Below are 18,411 nucleotides of genomic sequence, written 5' to 3' on the forward strand. Positions count from 1 at the left end.
AACCATCACCTGTATTATAGATAGGAATGTATTTCCTGTTTCTAAAGTTCTCCATTTCTATAAACTCCTTTAGGAACTTGTTCAGATATTTAACAACCTCTCCTGTAAAGTGATTCCTTCTTCTTTCTTTCACTTTGTCAAACCTGTTATTTCCTCCTTAAAAAATTGCTATTAACCTTGGCCTTACTTTTAATCCTTTAGTTGAACTACGCATATATTGAACATAGTTGAATAGAAGAAAATATCAATGTTAAGTTCCTTGAGATTTGATTTAATGATACTACCTTGAATGAAAATGAACAAATAAGTTCAGAATATATGATATTAGGAAAGTTTCTGCCCTTCGTTAATTATCCTTCCTGTTGAAAACTAATATCAAATTAAATAGCTGCAATAATTTTAAATTAAAGTTGCATCACACTTTTATATCAGATAATTATTAGGCAATAACAAATATAAGACTGTATATATTTAAGGTAAGTTTAAATGTGTAATTAACTTACTATGCAGGCAAAAACCTTGTCTCCAACTTTATGTTGACGTTCTAAAATAATAACATTTTCTATTTTTTTCTTGATTAAAATTGACACAATCTGTTGCAAATAAATAAAAAGATTAAGTTAATGCATGTGGCTGCTTAGGTTTACCTCCTAGTAAAGCTAAGTCAGAAGGAAGTTTCTAAGCCCAGTAATCTCAGTTTCCAGGAAAATCAAATTAAAATCCTGATATGCGTTTTACCCACTTAAATTTAGGTGCAATTCAAATAAGGCAATAAACTAAATGTTTAATACTTCTGCGCTGACACAATAAATCTAATTATTTTACTGAATATGTGCATAGATGCATAAAGATATGTGTTGATTAAAATATGGATTAATTTATCATTTTCTGATATATTGATGAAAATGAACATTCTTGTTATTAATGGAAAAAGAATGACATTCCCAGTTCCCCAAGATTATTTACCTGTCTAACTATAGTGACCATGTCATTCTTGTCTCATTCCTAAAATAATAGGTACTAGCTAGGTATATTTGGGTGATGTATAGGAAGTGTTTATCTCTAGGGATAGAACACAGGGAGGGTTATGAGTGAGGCAAAGGAACCATGACAGTGGGAACCGTGGCTGCATTCCAGCCACATCTACTCCCCACAGCATTACCCAGCCTGCTGACTTCAATGTACCCTGAGGAAGATTGGAAGTAAATGCAGCTTCTAAACTTGGACGTGTAGGTTATCAAATCACTAAGAATAATTATTAAGAATGCCACAAATTGATTATGGCTTTTCCTGACACGAAGAAAAGAAGGTCTTTCTTTGTAATAACTAAGAGCTAAGGAGAAGCATTTTATGTTACTATTGTTACTTCTCATTTGGTCCCTACTCCTAATTTTAGCACCACCATCTATGCACATAAGGAGAAGACAGAGAAGTGAAAACAAAACAAATCCTTAAAGCTTATGGGAAACTAGAGCATCATATGGGTGCCCTCAATTTCCTGGAACAAGATAATTACACAAATAGGAATTGCCAATTTTGCTCTAGAAAGCACTTGAGGATTAGCTCTGGGAGGAAAGGTATGTAGTTTAAAACAAGATTTGACTGGAAGCTCTGAATCAAGCTGCCAGAGGCCTTGCATAGTGTTATGGAGGTGGGGACTAGTTAAGCCTGAGTTGGACCGAGTTCAGTGTGCTTCCTTAGTCACTGTGGTGGTGGACTGCCTTTTATTGTTCCTACTGTTACTTTTTTTTTTTTCTTTTTGGTCTATATAATGTTCTTATCTCTTCACTTGACTGTGAAGGTCTGGAGAACGAGAAAGCAGAGGGAGAATGTAAGTAGAAAGTAGAGTGTTTACAGAGGAGTGGGAATAGAGTTAGCTGGAGACGTGGTTAGACACATGTCTACAAGGATTTATAAGGGTCTGATTAAACAAATAAAAGTGTTTGAAGTTATTATATGAAGTGACCTGTGATGCCACAACTACAACAATGGCAAATAATAATAAAATGAATAAAGAAAGCAATAAACATTAAAACAAGAAGATAAAACCTGGACTCTTCCTCCAAAGAATTGTCTTACTGGGGAGAAAGAAAAAAATATGTGTGGGTGGGGAAGTGCAGGGACGTTGTCAAGTCGGCTACATCGGTGATGTGACCTGTTGGGAGTTTGAGCAAGAGAGAGAGGCATGTGCAAATCAAGCAGGAGTTCCTTTTTAGCAGAGAAAGTTAGGCAATTATTGAGGGAACTGTCACCCCATAGCGAGCATGATCATAAAATTCATCGTTCCAGCTAGGACACTTTTGAGAGTAAAGCTGTGCTATATGCTGAGATAAGAAGAATAAAACAACTGTCTGTGCAAACTGGTACCTATCAGATGAGCAAAACATCAGGGCCTCGGCAGTCATGCTAAAAATAACAGTTACACTAGCCGTAGTATCATCATTACCTCTTCATCTTCATCGTTATTATCATATCTTGAGTTTCTTTAATTCAGTGATGGAGTAATTTGTTTCATTTGTTATACAGTTTAATCTTTATTACTACCCTATGAATTAGGCATTATTATTATTACTATTACTATTATTCTCATTTAACTGGTAAGACAGTAGTGACTTAGAGAGATTAAATGAATGGACAAATGCCATACAGCCAAGAACTGGTATAGTACAGAATCCAGGTTTCTATTACCCCCAAAGCTCTAGTTAACACTGTCACACAACCCGACTCCATCAAGGGAGTCAGCTGAAATTTATTTACAAATTCCACGTCACAGAGAATAGAGGCAGGTGGAAAAACAGCTCTGGAGTGGGAGACATGAAATAGACAACAGACACATCCAGCACATGAACCTGGATTGGATTCTTAGGTGGACAGGGTAGGAAAAACAGAAAAGGCAGGAAAAACATTTCGAAGAAAATTGAGGAAAATTAGACATGGACTCTGTGTGATTCTACTTTTAAGTGTGATACTACTGTTCTAAAAAGAAACTATCCTGGTACTTGGGAAAATTATACTCAAGTATTTAGGGAGGAAGTATACTGATGACTACATCCCATATATTACATATATAAATCTGTATCTATATTCCTCTCTCTTTATCAAGGAGAGAGAATAATAAAATGTTAATAATTGATGAGTCAGGTGAGGGGTAAACAGGTACTTTTCAACCTGCTGTATTAACATTAATGCATACTTATTTTTCAAAAAAGTACTTGATTTAAATTTGATCTTACTGCTAAGTCACAGGCAACAGCTAAAAATAAATAAATAGAATCTATTTATAAGGCAGAGAGTCTGGTGTTCTAGGAGCAATTGGGAACTCAATTACATTAATTGTTTCCAAAGCAAAGACACTCTAAAAGGTAGACTTGTGCTATGGGGGTGGGGCAAGTGGGACAAGGAGAGTGGGATCCAACTGTTTGGAGACTCAGGGTAGGTGAGGATGTCACCCTCTCTCACTCTTTTTTGACCTCAGATACCATTTCACATCAACAAGGTGATGGAACAAGTCTGTTCCATGTAGTCATTGAGGAACTCAGGATTCTTCCATCGTGGGTGTTTTTTACCCTCTTCTTAGAGTCCTTGAATTTCTTTCCATCTAAACTGTTTAATTTGTAGTGAGACTAAGGATTGGGCGAGAGAGGTTTTGTGACCTAGACTGAAAGCATCACACTTCATATTCCATTCTCCACTCCTAATTCATGTGAGGCTAACACAAGTAAATTAGTTCCCTACCTGTTTCAACCCCTGTTTTCAGAGTCAGATATTTTTTCTCATCTGAACCACTTCAATAGGTTTCTCCCCATCCTCCTCCACTCTTGCCCTCTGCAATAGCTTCTCTGCAGAGTAATCATGTTAAGAATCCTTAATGCTGGCCTGTGATGCCCTCTATGTTCTCTCCCTTTTCATCTCTCCTTTTATAACACTTCACCTGCTCTCCATTCCCTAGGATACCGTCTCCTCTCTCCTATGCTCTCTCTTACCCAAGTCCTTCTTTTTATTACTTAACCCATAATAATCTACAAATCACAATGACTAATAATTATAGCACTGAGATTATTAGTAATAGTAGTGCTTATAGTGTCTACTGCATGCCAATCCTAAGTAATTTATAAATACTGACTCCTTTGATCCTCACTCTAACACATTGGCCAACACTATCATTCTCTGCATTGATGAATGAGAGACCCGAGGATCAATGAGATTAAGCAACTACCCAGGTCACTTTGCCCATATGTAGCAAAGTCGTGATTTGAACCCAGGCAACCTGGCCCCTGATTCCACACTTGCAGTGGTTATGCTATACTGCCCAAAGGACATTTCCTCATGGAAGTCTCTTGATGCCCTAGTCCTGGTCAGAGTCCCAGGTTATACGCCCTCATAGTGCTATGCACTTTTCATTTACTGCACTAGGGCAAGTCAAAATTTTACATTTATGTGTTTGCCTATTTTTTCATTGTCTGTCTCTCCTCCTGGATAGTAATCTCCATGAAAGCTAAACCATTAACACTTTGGCTCACTGGTATTTTCCTGACACCCTAGGCCAGTGGTTGACACTGCTCAATAAATCTCCCTGAGAAAACTGTAGCTCCGTTTCGCCAGGTCCCATATGGCTTTGGTTTCACTGATTCCCAAAGTCCAGAGGGGACGTTTACATAACGCCAGTAAATCAACAGGCCAACCTCCAAGGATCACTTGAAAGCCACGTCTGTTAAACTTTGGGAAACAGGCCTAAGCATATTTTGGTTAAGAACACAAGAGCTAATTTTATCAATAGCTCTAATGGTGTGACAGGCTCTTTGTTACATGGATTTGTCTTATTTAATTTTTTATGGGAAACTATGATATAGACTCGTTCGCTTATTAACTCCTTTTTACTCATGAGGAAATACAGCTAGTTTGGGCAATTAAATTACCCCAATTCACATGGACACTAAGGTATGACAGGCAACTCAAGCCATACAATCAATTAGCTAAATCAATCAGTTCTTTTTATCACATCAGCCCTTACTATGCAAAGGTTCTGGGAGAGAAGACAGGGACTTTGGAGACAATAATACATAAAGAGGGATTGTGAGTGAGAGGCTGGGAGAAGGGTTTAGAGAGATTGAACCCATGCCATCTAGAGCCTAAGCTGAACCTTCTCTTCATCCATGAAGGCTGTTTCTCAACAGCATCCCCACTCCCTGCCTGTGGAGTATCCTTACTGGGGAGAAGGTAGATATTTGTCTTTGGCAGTTCTGGGATAAGAGCAGATTCTCCCTCTATGGGACTTGAGAGGCTCTCTTAAATTTCCTATCAGTTACTCTTTTTACACTTTCAACTCATGGTCAAATTCAAGGCAAAACAAGGACTTTGTTTCTAGTCCTAGTAGAAAGTGCAGGGAAAACATACAGATTTCTCACCCTCTGAACAACGTCTATTTTTTGACTACTCTATTCTCACTCAAAGTCTGGGTAGAAGGACCTCTCTGGAGAGACTAACAGCTCAGAGATACTATCCATGCTGGATATACTGATCACCCAGACATGCTTACAACATAGATCGACCACCTGGGAGAGACAGACTGGTCTCAGGAGGAAGGGTCTCTCCCGAAGCCTGGCTGTTTCCTGGTACTCTGAATGTCCTGATTCTCTTACATACACAAGGACAACTTCATACTTCACACCATCCCAGATGTACCAACATCTCTGCCACATTGAGTTCTTCCTCAGTCTCAGTAGTGTACATGGTGGGGGAGATGGAGGAAATGTCACATGGGTAACTTACAAATGTTGAATTAGTTACTGTCCTCATTATGAGATGAATTACATATAAAGTTTGGTCCATTTACAATGTCTAATCCTGCTTCAGCATCAGCAGTTTTCGATTATTTATATTTCTTGCTGCCTAAAGAGCTGTGGAGACTGGCTATTAAAAATTAGACTGAGCAAATCTGTAGCACATATCTGCACATTTTATGTGGATTCAGTTTACACATCAAAAAAACCAAAACAACAATGGCAAAAACCACCCAAACCTATGATCTCTAACTTGGATTTTTTTTCACTTAACTTTGTATTTAATATCTCTTAATATATACCTTATCCTTTTATAAGGATATTTAAGGTTTTTTGGTTTATTTTCGTTTTCCTTCCAATCCAGAGAGTTAGAAATTTTGGCTACTGAGATGTATAGTCAATGTACCCCATCAGAAATATCTTTAAACACCATACTGCACGAATGTTAGTTCAGTGAAAACTCACAAAGTCTCATATTTTTCAGATTTTTAAATGACACATTGAACATAGAAAAATATTTTATTTCAGTTAAATACAGCTTTAACAATTCATATTCCTTTTACAATAAGATCATTTATTAAAATGTCTAGATATTTTAGACACTGGATGTACAGCTAATAGCTAACATGAATTATAGGAAAAACTGAATTTGCATGGATTTACCTAATCTTTAAAAAATACTCCCTGGACAGCTATGAGAAATGTATAATATTTCAGTTCAAACTTACACCAGTTCTAGGCCTTTCCTTTAATAAGAATTCTAAATCTAACTACTTAAATATATAAATTTATTGAAAATTAATATCAAATATAAGACCAGCAGTTAACTTAATGTTAAGATATTTAAAATGCTAAAATTATGCCTTACTCGAGAACTAATTTTAAATGTTTAAAGAAAAAGACAGCAAACATGTTCTCTCTCCTGTATCTCTCCCTGGGTGGTAGAAATCCAAGAGGCTTTGATTGGATAATGTTCAGGGTGTTTGAACACACTGATCCTGGAAAAAGTATCCTTTTTTTTTTTCTGATGTTCCAAATTAAGAACTTAAGAAGCACAAATAAAGGTATAGTTTTCAGTTCATCAGAAATAATAATTTTTACTAAACTATACAATGAGTTTTTTGCCAAAATAAGGAAGGCTCATGAAATTTTTTCTTAAAAAAAAAAAAAAAAGAAAGAGATAGTTCAGGTAATCACAGGACATTATTTTGGGCAAAGGCCCAGCATATCTGCAGAGGGTATTGCCTTGAAATTTGATCCTCTCTCTCAATCAGAGATCTCACATATCACAGTTACATTACTGCGCAACTATTGATTTTCCCAAATACTTCTTAAATGCTTCTTTCTAGTCAAGGTAGTATATCAAAGGCTTCCCAAGCATTTCTATTCATTTTATTCTTCCATATTCTTGTTTACAATGTTTCATCTGCCTGAAATACTATCTCTCTCAAAACCCCTGCCTTCCTTCCACCCCTTCATTTTCTATTTAGTGTCTGTGTACTCCCTCACAGGTCTTTTCTGAATACTTTTATGCTTATATGGCCTAACAATTCTCTTAACTATGATTATAATTGTAACCTCACACATCCTTGTTGCATTCCTTATACTCTTTTCCAATTTAAATCTCCTGTTTGAATTTGTAATATTTGCTTAAATGTGTTGTTTAAATTTTTGCAACACTGGAAATACTTTCCCCCCACCAAACCCAAGCATATAATGTGCATAGTAGTCACTCAGTAAATAATTGTTTTTTTCTCATTTATCAATTAAAATGACAGTTCCTCTATATTATTTATTTTCTGAAGTTTTCTTTTACTTCCTCTTATTACTTTACTATATTTATTTTTCTTTCTGATAAAGGCCATATTTAAGCAACACAAAGGAACTAGGGACTCTTTACAGCAAGAGTACTAACCATTAAAGTGAAAGTGTCAGAAACAGTGGAATGAAAGGAGTACATTACCCTCACGGAACAGGGCTGGATTTATAAGAAGCAATTCCCACTCGCCTTGGTCAGATTCACATTTGCATTACATGACCCTGGAAATCTGGTAGGAATAAGTTCCTATTCATTGCCTTCCCTTCATTTATGGGTCCATTCAATAAAATGCATAAATCTCGATTAAGCTTTGCTTTGGGAACCAACAATGTCCCATGCAAAAGCTCGAGTGGACAGATATTCTGAACAAACACTTTTTCATGAAAAGATCAATGGCATATTGTGCTGTACAGAGACGAAGGATCTGAGTACATTCTGGTTTTTTCACAAGCAACAGGAAAATTACAAACTGAATCAGTATGTCCAACAGAATGCCTGTTCATTGCTACTGACTCAGGCTATTCCTGGAGATTCTCGTGCAGCTGTCTTTTTTCTACATTTTGTGTTCGGAACTGACACATGGAAACTTGAGGACTGAAATACTAAGACTTTAAAGCTCCCACTCTGTGTGGGAAGCCTCTTTCCCTGGTATCAGGGATGACACAATCACTTTCATCATTGGGTTGAATAATCAGCCTTCCTCCAGGGACCAACTCATGGGAGGAAACTCCCTGCACCCATTATGTCAGACTGCAATTTAGCAACTCGAGAGATTGTGGCCCACTTGCACATAAGGCATTCATATTTTTCTCAGGCTTTTGTCCAACTTATAATCTTAGGGTATATTTTGAGGTATTTCTTTAAATGTCATTTAAATTTCTGTTCTGGATACTTTACAAACACTCTGAGTCCTACAAAATGATATAATTGTTTTAGTGCTAAGTTATTACTTTTATTATAGATTTTCCTACAGAGAATATAACAGCCATAGAAGAAACAAAACTGTATCCCAAGAATGTAAAATTGAAAGAAAAGCTTAAAATTTTGTTTTTAGTTTAATAAAATAGAAAAAAAAATTAGAATACTGCTCTTAAACTCTTAATGTACCTCACAAATAACAATTAGGGTAATAAGAGGAATTTCTAGATGTTGCATTGTATTCATAATTTTGGATTACACAAATATAGGTATTGCTTTTAAACAGCTACTTCCAAATATGTTATTAGCAAAACATCTCAATAATGTAACCTTTTATGGATGTTATGGTAAATGCTTTCATTTAAACCTTTTTCAGTCTGTCTGTAGCATTAAAATCTTTTGCACAAGCCTAAATCACTAAGAGAATGGTTTCTGTGACTTTGTTGTCACATAAGCCTACTACCTACAAACTCATTATATCTTTGATACAGGATTGAATATATAACCTAGAATTACAACATAGAGTCAGTCTCCTCATGATGGCATGATAGAGGCACAGTCCTCTTTACACAAGTCTTTTTAAAGTCCCTTCTTATGGATTCATTGGTTGGATTTTCCAGCGTGATAGAAAGTCCCCAGTGGCTATGGAAGGTACTGGGGCTTTTTCTCTGCAACAAATGCAAGAATTCTTTATGAAGGGATGAGTGGACTGTCTATTATTCACATGACATAGAAACATTTGCTATATTAAGGAATTTCCATTTGAAAAACCAGAGCACCATTTCAAAACCCTGTTAAAACAGAGAACCTTAAAGAAACAGTAATTATAGTAAAATTATATGTGGAAGTGAAGAAACCACTTATGCTCTAGGATGAATGGATGGGTATTTTTTTTTTTTTTTAAGAAGATGTTGGGGGTAGGAGTTTATTAATTTATTAATTTATTTTTGCTGTGTTGGGTCTCCGTTTCTGTGAGAGGGCTTTCTCTAGTTGTGGCAAGCTGGGGCCACTCTTCATCGTGGTGCACGGGCCTCTCACTATTGTGGCCTCTCTTGTTGCGGAGCACAGGCTCCAGATGCGCAGGCTCAGTAGTTGTGGCTCGCGGGCCTAGTTGCTCCGCGGCAAGTGGGATCCTCCCAGACCAGGGCGGGAACCCGTATCCCCTAAATTAACAGGCAGATTCTCAACCACTGCGCCACCAGGGAAGCCCTGGATGGGTATATTTGATGATAATACAAAGTATAAAAAGGTTAAAATAATAATAATTTACATATTTTGGGGTATTGAAGCTGATTTAAATGTGACATAATTGGGGTTTAGTTGATGCTTAGATAGCATTTGTGGCTGCCATGTGCTGTGGTAATAATAATAATAATAACAATAATAATATCATAGCAATAATAAAAATAACAATTTAAAAATTCCCTTTTCCATCTGTATTACCATTACCAAAATCATCATTATCATCACCATAACCAAACTGAAGAAATTTTCCACAAGAAGATGAAGCCATTTATTCAATAAATATAAGAAAATCTTAATATTCAAATATTCTTAATGTCTCATATTAAGTTCCCTCAGAGTGAACATCAGACTCTAAATTGTTAAGTACTCAGTGGCTGGTAGTGATTAGAGTGAGCTAGCTAAGAGCATGATATGATGATAAAGGGAGGAGCCATGAAGACTAAAATTTTGTCTGGAATTTTAGCTTAAAATTTAGATCTGATATCTGGGTCTTCTCCTTTGTGATTACCTTGTCTTACCTTGCAGGCTTCCAATGCACCTGATCTGAATGCTTTTCGATTAGGCAAACTTTTGTGCGACTGTTGTAATTAAAGGTTTTATACATATACACATAAGTATATGCATATACTGTACACATTAATCACGAAATCATAAAAATACTGAAATAAAATTACTTTGAAGGTTCTTTTCCATATATATAAATCTCTTTGATATCAAACTGTATGAAGATACAAATTGCCAAATGTGATGCAATTAAAGGTCTGTTGAGATAATTTCTTCATGGTACATCTAGTTATATCGTCCATATTATCAACAAATATGAAGCTAGTTTTACAGTCTATAGTCTTTTATCAACTGCTATATGCCCAGCACATTGGAACACCACCTGATGTGTAATAGGCTCTTAGTGTATAGCTGTTTAATGAATTACAAATTCATTCATTTTCTTTTTATTTTAACAAACACTTGTGTAGTATTTCCGGGCATACCTCTAAACACTTTATTACTATATTCCTATTTGATTCTTATAACAACATTATGGAGTAAATGCTGATATGAACCAACCTTGCCAATACCTTGCTTTCAGACCTCTGGTCTCATGAATTGTGAGAGAATGAATTCCTTTTGTTTTAGGTCACCCCGTTTGTGGTAGTTTGTTATGGGCAGCCCTAGGACACTAATACAGTATGTAAGCAAGGTTTACTTTAAAAATAACAAATCTAAGATCTTATTTAAATATAAACAAATAAATTTAAATATTAAAAATAGTTAATTAATTTATTAATTTTAAAAATACAACTGCTCACAATGCTCAACAAAATCCATGACTCAGTAATGTCGTGAAGTTTCCTTTGTTGTTTGTTTTCTCTTTTAACACTGACCATTTGGAATATATTCCTTAATTAAGATTTATAAGTGAAAGAATAACAGGTTATTCTAAACATAAATCACAGTATTTGGTGCTAGTTACATTTTCATAGGCATTGAATTTTGTAGTTAGTAAGGAACTTCGTAGCTTATCTACACCAGACCCCTAATTTTGGAGAAATTCAATGGCCTGTTTATAGTAGGTGTTTGTAGTATCTGGTTAAGAATCCATTTCCCCCAATTTCCAGGTCCACAATCTCACCATCAACTAAAATAAACTTGGAGAATTAGTAAAGTTTAGTTAGTCACTGAAGACTCTGGTTCTATTTGTACACTAGAAAAAAAAATTTTTTTTCCTACTTCTGGAAAAATAGTTCCCTGGGAGTTTTGATTTTAGTGTTATGTTGCTTTTCCTTCTTTCTCTCTCTTGCCCTCTTTCTCTTTCTCATTTTAGCTTTTTCTCCCTACTTTGTGGGCACAATATTTCTCATATTTTCAAGACTATTAAGACTATGATATTAATTTGCCTGATCAGTAGCCCTTCAATCTCAGGGATCTGGGCAGAAGAAGGAAATAGCAGGAAGCCTTCAAGGGCAAGGGTATCAGCTGCCTATTGGATGGTGACCAGTGAGCTGAAAGCCTTAACTAACATTCATGTTTTTGGAGCCCTATAGATAGTACTCTGAAGAGATACAACATCTGAATTCTGTAGACATTACCACAGATTTCCATTGTCATTCAAATTGAAAATATGTATATACTTACTTTCTAGCTAATAGGTTATTAAAATGGCTATTTAAATATACAACTCTGCTAATTAAGTTTAAATGGCACCAACTAAGGATGACCCTTTCCTCCTCCTCCAGCCCCATAAATAAAGAAAAAGATATTTACAAACTGGACTGATAAGGAATTTTTAAACCTATGAAAATATGTATTTTTCCTATTGTAATTCTTTTAATTTATATGCTAAATAAATATATAAAGCTACATTTGGCATAACTTCTATAAAGGTTCTATATTAAACATAGAGGCAAAGTTAGTGAAATCATTTAATTCTAAGGTTTTTCTAGTCATCATATTTATGGATATTTTTCTCTTCTTAGCTCCATCTAAAAGATACTTTATAGCATTTTTCTTCATCATATTGTACAGAAATTACATTGACTGCTCTTTTGAATCAATTACTACCATTTTAGAAAACAGATTGTTATGTGTGAACAGTATTCAAATTTAATATTTTAGATAAGCCTAGTTTCATCTAAAAGCTGATAACTAGGAAAGTTATAATTAGAATATTAGGGGAAAAAACTGTCCTATAATTAAGGTTGAGCTGTCCTTTAAATTCATCTCCACAATATTCACATATATTCATTAACTTCAGATGTAATTGGAAGGCATGTAATTAATGCAATGGTTCTGAATGTTTATCAAATTACCACCAGTCATCATAGTTTCCTGATGATACTCAGCAACCTGGTGCATGGATATCAATAAAATACTAATTATGATTTACTAATTGTGATGACTCCACAAGGCCTAAAAAACAGCATTGCTGTTTAAATTAAATTGTTAGTTTTATTGACTTAGTTATTGAAGGATGAGCTGTTTCAAGATGTAAAATTTTGAACTGACATTTTAAATTCCTTCTACTGTTACAATTAATGACAATTCTTCTGAAAGTAGGAACCAAAAGCAAAAGATGCTAAGGATAATAGGTTACACAAATTAACACATGCTTACTTACTAGATGCCATAAAGAGAGAGAACTGTTAAAGCATATGCATACATTTTTATTTTAGCTGTTAATTTTTAAAAAGTTAAAAAGCACATTGAAATGTAGAAGCCACGATCTTTCAAGATTTCTAAGCAAAATTTTCTTACATTCCATAAATATAAATGTATCTAAAATGTATAAACACAACAGCAAAGACCACCACTGATTTTCTATTGGTATTGTGTACAACACTGCTACAATCAATCTGCTTCTCTCCAAGCTTGAAGTCCCCTGCTGTGCATTAGCAAGGTGATCATTTTCTAATGCCTTTTCATATTATAAGCTCTAGAAGAGTAATCTTTTAATCAATTAAATTGTGTATTTAAGAAAATATCCAAACTTAATTTCAGAGCTCATAAGATTGAAACCTGGATCAGAAACACAGGTGAAACCAACTTCAAAACATTATTCTAATTTAGAAACACACGTTAATGATCTACATACACAAAATTAATATCTTTTTTCACAATCACACTACAAGTGGAGTGCATTTGTAAATGAAAACTTTCACTGTGTTAAAGGGCGCTTCTGTCAATATTCATATTTTCAGCTTTCTTTGGGGTTGATTAATGCAGGGGAACCCCAGCTGTGAAACCTTGCAAGACTGGCAGAAAACCAAAAGCAAAACAAAACAAAACAACTTTGGTGCTCATAACCCCTCCTGATTTTACTGTTGGTAGTTTTACCGCTATCAAATGTAAGTAAATGTCTTCTAGAACTTGTGAAGCTAAAAGAGGTCTGCTAGTGTAGCAGTGCCCTTCTTCATCATCTACATGACTCTTAAATTATAACAAAAGCTGCATTATCTACTGCCTGTTTGTGTTCTTAGTGATGAAATTAGTCTAAGAATAATAGTGTCTTACAATTCAGACTGTTGTCCGAAAACTGAATCCATTTGAATCCAATGTCGTAATCTTGGTGATTTCTTAAAGCTTCATTGCAAATGTTTAAGGCAACTATTTTATCCATAATTGATGCCAGCTGCTATCACCTTTCAAGGAATGAAATGCTCCAGCTTCTCAAATAGTATAGATGCTTTCAATCCTTTTTGCCCTATTTTGTAGTTTGTTACCTCTCTTTTTTATTGGATCAGTAGCTTAGGGAAGGAAGTTTTAACCCAATAAATATCCCATGGACAGTTGGTATCATCATTCCCCTTCTTATTTTCCTCCCTGATTCAAGGAAGACAAATGGGTATATCTACACCTTAAACATCACAGCTCCAAAGCCCCCACCCAAACATTGGCTGTTGTGGTTCTCTCAACATGTACCATTCTGCACCAGCTCTTGAGTTGATAAGCTTCTGACTATTGGTTCTTCCTTTTTTTTTTTTTTTTTTTTTTTTTTTTTTCCGGTTGTTGCTGTTGTTTTCCAACTAAAGTGGTTTTTGTTTAACTGGATATAATGGCATTCACTTGAATGCTAGTTTTATGAAAACGTTACCTTGGTGTGAGTGATAACATCTTTCAAATCCATCACTTCACCAGTTAGTCCATTATGCCTAGGGAACCCAATAATATCTCTGTTGACTAATCCAAGAAAGCCATGGAATTGGCATTTATTTCCAAGGGCACTAACTGCTATAAGCTTTCAGGATATCTCACTGTATATGGAAAAAAGTGGTGTTTCTGAAGTCACTGCTGTAGAGATTCTGGAAGAGTATTTTCTGGGGAATCCTAGATACACCTTTAATTTGTTCTAGAAAGGCTTTGCTGTTCTCTCTGAGAACAGCTTAGGATGAATGACACTGACAAAGATGCCCTTAATATTCCCCTCAGCTTGAATAGAATTTAAACAGGCTGTTTCCTGACTCCAGACCCCCTCCCTCTCACCCTGAACTTTACAAATTCCAGGTAGCCTAATCACAAAGAAAAATATTCCATGCCAGTTGGCCCTAATTACTAACTGCATAAACAACTCAATGCACTTGATACAACCCACTGTGCACCACCCCCCACCCAACACACTTCTTTTCCACTAGCTCATCCCAGCTCTTAAAAATTCTGGTGTTCTTTGTGTCAGCAGAGTTGAGTTCAGACATAGTAATGGACTCTCTCCCTTATTGCAATAGTCTTGAATAAAGTTAGCCTTTTCTGTTTAACATTGGTGCAATTACCTTTGACAAATCTGAATAAAGGCAATGATGTTATTGTACTTGTTGCATTCAGTGCCTGAGCCAGGACGTATGATTTGAGAGCTTTTTTTTAAAACTTTATTGGAGTATAATTGTTTTACAATGGTGTGTCAGTTTCTGCTTTATAACAAAATGAAGCAGCTATAAATGTACATATATCCCCATATTTCCTCCCTCTTGAGTGGAGAGTTTGAGTGACATCTTGTCTTTGGTCACTTCAATAACTTGAATAATGGTGACTTCATTGGGAGAGTGCTAATTCAATCTAACATTTGGTCAGAAGTTTTATTCATTGTTGATATTAAAAGACTGAGACTGACAAATACAATAAAGATATTGGAAAAGGGCCAGAAAGTAATACATATGTCAATGAATAGAAATTATCTGCAATAAATTCTCATAGGACATTTGAAAACTGATGAAATATGAGCTGTAACAATGGACATGTACATCAGATAGAATGGCCTGGCTCTAACTGACTAACTGATTTCTTCAGGTAATATAAATTACTGCACAACATCAACATTTCCCTGAACAATATTGTTGACAATAGGGCACCCATATTCTATTTGCTTTTGAAATTAGAGACTTATTCAGTGCTTCCTTATGACATAGTAGCCTGTCCTATGTGTATCTCCTCCCCCTGCCCTACCCTACAATGTTTATAAAACAGGGTCACGTCTAAGATCGTTTTCTCTTTCCAAATACAGGATAGAGTGTATTCTGATGTTAATACTAGTGAAGAATTTAGTTCCATTCACTCTGTAAATGTCATAGAGATAACTGGGGGAAGAATCTTCAATGCATATACGTAGTGTTGAGAGCATATATTTGTTTGTTTTATTTTCAATGGAATCCATGTTTGTTAAAATAATTACAACATTAAATTATAATTTACTCCTAAGTACTATAAAAATATGTTTCTCCTAACTATATTATGTCATTGGATCTATAAATTTATACTTCGAGAATAACACTATTCCTTTTACTATTATACTGAACAGCAATATGATTTTAAGTCTATGGCAAGTCAATGGATATTTCCTTTAGAAATCAGCATGTGATTATTTTTTCTAACGTAAGTATAAAATATCTCCCACAGAAACCCAACAAAGAATTAGGATTAAATATTAATGATAAAACCTTAAGGAAAGGACACACTAAAATATTTCAATAGAGGAGACCTTCAAGATGGAGGAAGAGTAAGATGTGGAGATCAACTTCCTCCCCACAAATATATCAGAAACACATCAAAATGTGGAACAATTCCTACAGATCACCTACTGAACGCTGGCAGAAGACCTCAGACCTCCCAGAATGCAAGAAACTCCCCATGTACCTGGGTAGGGCAAAAGAAATAAGAAAAAACGAAGACAAAAGAATAGTGACGGGACCTGCACCAGTGGGAGGGAGCTGTGAAGAAGAAAAGGTTTCCACACACTAGAAGCCCCTTCACTGTCAGAGACTGCGGGTGGCAGAGTGGGGAAGCTTCAGAACCATGGAGGAGAGCACAGCAACAGGGGTGCAGAGGGTGAAGCAGAGAGATTCCCACACAGAGGATCGGTGCCAACCAGCACTCACCAGCCCAAGAGGCTTGTCTGCTCACCCGCTGGGGCAGGTGGGGGCTGGCAGCTGAGGCTCAGGCTTCGGAGGTCAGATCGTAGGGAGAGGACTGGGGTTGGTGGCGTGAACACAGCCTGAAGGGGCTAGTGCACCACAGCTAGCTATGAGGAAGTCTGGGAAAATGTCTGGAACTGTCTAGGAGGAAAGAGACCATTTTTTCAGGGTGAACGAAGAGAGGGGATTCAGTGCACTTCCTAAATGAGCTCCAGAGATGGGCATGAGCCGCAGCTATCAGCGAGGACAACAGAGACGGGCATGAGATGCTAAGGCTGCTGCTGCCACTACCAAGAAGCCTGTGTGCGAGCACAGGTCACTCTCCACACCTCCCCTCCCCAGAGCTTGTGCTGCCTGCCACTGCCAGGGTCCGGTGATCCAGGGACAACTTCCCCAGAGAACACATGGAGTGCCTCAGGCTGTTGCAACATTACCCCAGCCTCTGCCGCAGCAGGCTTGCCCTGCACACCATACCACTCTCTCCCTCCAGCCTGAGTGAGCCAGAGCCCCCTAATCAGCTGCTACTTTAATCCCATCCTGCCTGAGCAAAGAACAGATGCCCTCAGGCGACCTACACACAGAGGCAGGTCCAAATCCAAAGCTGAACCCTGGGAGCTGTACGAATAAAGAACAGAAAGGGAAATTTCTCCCAGCAGCCTAAGAACAGCGGATTAAATCTCCACAATCAACTTGATGTACCCTGCATCTCTGGAATACCTGAATAGACAACGAATCATCCCAAAATTGAGGCAGTGGAGTCTGGGAGTAAGGATATATATATATATTTTTTCCTGTTTCTCTTTTTCTGTGTGGATGACAGGGTCTTAGTGCTCTGGCCGGCTGTCCGACCTGTACCTCTGAGGTGGGAGAGCCAACTTCAGGACATGGGTCCACCAGAGACCTCCCATCTCCACATAATATCAAAACGGCAAAAATATCCCAGAGATCTCCATCTCAATGCCAAGATACAGCTCCACTCAATGACCTGCAAGCTACAGTGCTGGACATCCTATGCCAAACAACTAGAAAGACAGGAACACAACCCCACCCACTAGCAGAAAGGCTGCCTAAAATCATAAGAAAGGCAAAGACACCCCAAAACACACCACTGGTCATGGATCTACCCAGCAGAAAGACAAGATCCAGCCTCATCCACGAGAACACAAGCATTAGTCCAATCTACCAGGAAGCCTACACAACAAACTGAACCAACCTTAGCCACAGGGGGCAGACACCAAAAACAACAGGAACTACAAACCTGCAGCCTGAGAAAAATAGACCCCAAACAAAGTAAGTTAAGCAAAATGAGAAGACAGAGAAAAAATGCAACAGATAAAGGAGAAAGGTAAAAACCCACCACACCAAACAAATGAAGAGAAAATAGGCAGTCTACCTGAAAAAGAATTCAGAGTAATGATAATAAAGATGATCCAAAATCTTGAAAATAGAATGGAGAAAATACAAGAAACGTTTGACAAGGACCTAGAAGAACTAAAGAGCAAACAAACAACGATGAACAACACAATAAATGAAATTAAAAATTCTCTAGAAGGAATCAATAGCAGAATAACTGAGGCAGAAAAACTGATAAGTGACCTGGAATATAAAATAGTGAAAATAAATACTGCAGGGCAGAATAAAGAAAAAAGAATGAAAATAATTGAGAACAGTCTCAGAGACTTCTGGGACAACATTAAACACACCAACATTCAAATTATAGGGGTCCCAGAAGAAGAGAAAAGGAAAGGGACTG

Source organism: Kogia breviceps, chromosome 5 (assembly GCF_026419965.1).
Source record: "Kogia breviceps isolate mKogBre1 chromosome 5, mKogBre1 haplotype 1, whole genome shotgun sequence".
Lineage (NCBI taxonomy): Eukaryota > Metazoa > Chordata > Mammalia > Artiodactyla > Physeteridae > Kogia > Kogia breviceps.